Source organism: Chamaea fasciata, unplaced genomic scaffold, assembly GCF_029207755.1.
Source record: "Chamaea fasciata isolate MVZ Bird 193981 ecotype frontalis unplaced genomic scaffold, bChaFas1.0.hap1 SCAF_2, whole genome shotgun sequence".
Lineage (NCBI taxonomy): Eukaryota > Metazoa > Chordata > Aves > Passeriformes > Sylviidae > Chamaea > Chamaea fasciata.
The window spans coordinates 98,328,230-98,332,792 of record NW_027094087.1 but is presented as its reverse complement, the minus strand read 5'-3'; the positions used below and the strand labels follow the sequence as shown (position 1 = coordinate 98,332,792).

The window sequence follows — 4,563 nt, the reverse complement described above, 5'->3', positions numbered from 1 at the left end:
AAATGATATTTATTTTTAATTTATCATCTAAATCAAGACAATGGCTATTCTCATGCTAAAGCACCAAATTGTTACTTTGTCTTGCTAGAAACTAGTGTGGTATCTAGCAAGGTGTGTCAAACCAATACCAACAGTTATTTTAACTAAGCCTAATTCTTGTTAGGAGCACATTCCTATGGAATTTCTTTTTTGCTCTTGGTATCATTTTTAAACCTCACAGGTCATGAAGAATTGACAAAAGAATACCACTGTCCTGGCTTTGTTAATTAAAAAAAAAGTAGGGGAAATGTGACTGGATTATACCAACGTACACAAAAAGGTAATCAAAGTGCAATTAGAAATACCATAGGCTTCTTCCAAAACGCATATTTTTACAAAAAGCAAGCTTTTAAACATGAGTTGGGTTTATTTCTTCAGCTTAGCTGAACTGCATTTTTACAGGCAGATCATTTTAAAGAGGGGTTTATCATTGCTGTTACACGGCATCCATTACACCTAAGGTAACAATAAACAAATGGTGTTGAGGGTTAATATTGCTTACTGTTGTCAACATTTTGCAAACAGGTCTCTGTTTAAAATGTCCTGTACTATTTGTTATAATTATCAACTTTACCTACTGTATCAAGTGAACATTCCTCTTTCTGGTCACATCACATTAGTTTAAAAAGTCATGTTGACATTTAAATACTTACATGGCCTTTTTCCAATGACAATTCCTGCATCAAATCCTGTAACATACACACGAAGTTCTTGTCACAAGTTCACTACTATAATAATGTTGTTGTTATTATTATTATTGTCACTGTCAGTGTTGCTAACAAAAATGTCAGTACCTATATGAACTTATTCTTTATATTGGCATCAGTTCAAATCAACCATTCATGGTCATGATCCTCTTTCAGATGATGAAAAAGCAAAGCTCTCATTACACATCCCAGCAAGTTTTTTTCATTTTATCTTCGAATTAAGGACCTGTGTTTCAACAGCCACAAGTCATTTGGAGACTGTGACACCTTCTTATCAACCTTTTTGACTTCTTCCTCACTTGTAATTTCTGTGCCAGAAAAAGATGTAGGCCACCTTTCTGAGTGTTTGGGAGCAACAGGTGGGAGAGACACCTTGACAGTTCTAAACATAAACAAAATAATTACCAGCTGATTGCCACCAACCTCACCTGCCTGAAACTAATGTTGGCATCCATTTTCCTGTGCCTCACGCAGTCCCTACAGACATATATTGACCTGCACACTTACAGACATTTGTATCTATACTTATACATACAAATGTATGTTTATGGACTTGAGAGGGCACATGTTCCTTTACTTGTTCCTTAGCTTCAGAATGCCCTCAGTAGCCACATCCCACCCATGAATAACTTTTCTGGGTTTAGAACTCATGCAGCAGCAAGCTAAGGGCAGAGGGAAACAAGACACATCTGAATCTAAATGCAATTAGGCAAATTTCAGAATTCCTGTAGGTCACATTTACCAAGGAGCACAGGTGTGATTAGGTTTAATCAAAAGCTTGCTTTGTTAGACCTATCTCTTTTTTTTCTTTCTTTCTTTTTTTTATCTGTAATTAACTGCAATGGGGGTGCAGGCTTTGATGAGGGTCTGAGTGATTTATATGCCATTTCCATACACATCCTTTGCATTTTAATTTAATTCAGTTTGAGAAGAGGCACCTGGACATCTCCAGTCTGTGCCCTCTGGCAGCCCCATTCCCAGGGTAAGCACACAGCAGACATTAAGCACAGAAGAGATCTGAAGCATTCCTGAACAGCCAAGAAAGATATGAGAGAAAGGCTGCTCAACAAAAACCTGCTGGGCATATAAAACTTCACTAAATAATAGGATTATTGTGTAGAAACACCCCACTTCTATCTCTCAGGCTCACAGTAGCTACAAAAAGAAATGGCAATAGTGAGTGCAATGTTAGAGTTGCAGCCAGAGTGAAAGAATAACGAATAAGCATGGTGTTAAACTTAAATCAGACTCCCAGCTGGAGTTTTGCTGTAGTCTGCCAAGCACAACAGGGAAGAAGGCAACAAGGACACCAGTCTGGAGATCAGAGAGGAGGTGTCTGTAAAGAACAAAGGATATCCAAATAGTATTGTTGGCTGCAGACACTGCACTGATAAGTCAGGCAGCATTTGGAAAGAGGAAACTCACAGGAGGAGAAAAGAAAGAAAATGAAGGTGGCAGAGGGATAGAAGAGAACAAAATGGTACAAATGAAAGATAATGAGAAAAAAGCAGAGTTGTAGTGTCCTTCAGCATTTAGTGATGAGAAATCAGTGACACATAACTATTGATCAATGAGCAAAAAGAAGTACAGAAAAGAGAGAGAATGCTGCTGGAAGGGTCAAATGTCTTAAGAGAGGGGATTAAGGTAACCAAGACCTACTTTAGTTTTGCAGACCCTTGGGACAAATGCCACTAATGAAATGCCACACTCACTGTGGCATGACCCACATCTATGTCCAACCAAGTGGTCATGGACTACTTTATGAACCAGGTCAGAGAGTTGATGGGAAAAGCAGAGAGAGGCAGGAAACTTCTTCCCTCATGATATTTCTTAGAGGAAAGTATAAGGAGATGTTGCCTCTTGTGCCATCTCATCTTGACTCAGACTGACTTGCTGAGGGGAAAGCAAGACAGGTTCTGAATAAAAATATCCCTACAAGAATAATGATCAGGGAGTTGATACTAAGGACAGGGGCTCTAAGCCCCACATAGCACAGTGAGAAGTGAAAAACAGAGTTTCTTTAGAAGAGTTGGCATAGAGGAAGACTGTAGACATAGATTTTCTCCCAGAACAGTTTTCTTGAGCTAATAGTATGTTTAGATCCACTTCCACCAGGGAAATCCCCACATTTTTTCACAAGCCCTTCACAATTACTTGTTATTTTCTGTTCTCCTAGGCTTCTAACACTTAGACATATTTAATTTATTAGCAAAATTAATTTAAATTGCTTCAAAGTAATGAGCAAAGACACACTCCCTTATCTTTATTTAGCTCATTACTGGATAAATCACTGCTGCAGGCATCAGCTTGTAAGTGATGAAGAGAACATGGGTATGCCATGTCCTTTCATCCTAACCAGTTTAGCCCAGTAGGGCAAACTTCATGCTCTATACCCACCCAAGAACACTGTTTCCCACGTGGATAAGTTTCTCCCAAAGAAAAGGAACCACCTTGGAAAAGCTATATTTCTTTGGAGAGTGGTAAGCAAAGTTAAATATCTGTGCAGAGAACTGTCAACATAGAGATGTCCTCAGAAGGGTTTTTCCAGGTTAAGTTCCCTACAGAGCCATTCAAAGACACCAGCCTAGGGAGCAGTCAGTCACATGCATCCAAAGTGATTCTGTGGACTTCACAGGTCAGCATGTCTTCAGCCTTATTTGGATGGAGCTGGCACATCATAAATCAGGAGCCAAATCACTGGGATGTTTGCTCTCTGAGAGCTTTCCCAAGCCTTTTCCTATAATAAAGCACTCCACGGGCTGATTTGCTCAGATGCAGAATGACACAGGTTTCCAGAATTTCAATAAAACTGAAATTCTCTGGGGTCTTGGCCTATGATAAAAGCTCCCCAGTAAGGTACTGAGTAAGCGTATTTTCCTAAGCACTCTGGGTATTGCTCCCTCATCCTGACTCATAAATTATTGATGCCTACCTTTTTTTCCTGGTGTCTTCTTCAGTGGAGTCTTCAGATCCGTGATGTCAAGTAACCCACAACTGGCTGTCCCTGACTTTGATACAGACATGAGAACTTCCCTGTTTGCTCTTCAAAGGCACCATGCCAACAAAGGACACTGAGGAGGGGCTTGTTTCTCTTTTACACTTCCCAAAAATACCAGCGAGGTATTGCCTTTACAGCCTGTGATTATAAGCAGAAAAGGAGAAGCATTCAAGTTGAAATTGAAAGCATGCAATCTGCCAGTTTTTCAATTTTCATCTTTCTGGAAATTACTAGACATATATATAGTTCACAATGTGAAAAGTTGTGTTAAAAATATTACATGCTATAATATTTTAAAAAAAATTCCATCTGCTCTGTCAGCTGGGTCCACTTCATATAAGATAGGCTCTTTTGTTTTTTGGTTGCTGACTTCAGGATCAGCTATCACAGATGCTCCATTTTCATGTTCTGTGGTGTCTTCTTTGTGCATGTTAGTCTTGGAGGAAGGATGAAAAAGAAAAGTAAAAAAAGCTAGAGGCTTTCAGCATCATTTGATGGAAATGAAACTATTGTGAAGGTTCAGCAGTTCAGTAAATTGTCACTGCAGCATCTGTGCCTTCAAGTCACATTAAAAAACTGCTGCTCTTTATGTCATCCAGGTCCATAAACCACACAAATTACACCCTGCTATTTAGTATCAAGACCTGGAACAACTTTATGCCACCACCAAGTAGACAAAATAGATCAAGTCACTGCAGAAGATAAGCTCAAAAACAAAAATATAATTAGACTAGCCTCTGTCAATCCATAAACAGCTTGTCCTCATCTTTAGAACCTCTGTTTCCAAGAGGATACTGACAACCAACCAAAACTTGTCTT

The 4,563-nt window shown here is 39.1% G+C and overlaps 1 long non-coding RNA gene across 1 annotated transcript; it reads right to left on the bottom strand.

The window, feature by feature from the left end:
• Positions 1 to 424: 424 nt before the first annotated feature.
• LOC136286082 (uncharacterized) lies at positions 425 to 1,506 on the bottom strand. The gene is made up of 3 exons (XR_010719740.1): positions 834 to 1,506; positions 693 to 728; positions 425 to 495 (listed from the first exon to the last, which is right to left on the bottom strand). It is a non-coding gene; the product is annotated as an uncharacterized lncRNA (long non-coding RNA).
• Between the last annotated feature and the right edge of the window lie 3,057 nt (positions 1,507 to 4,563).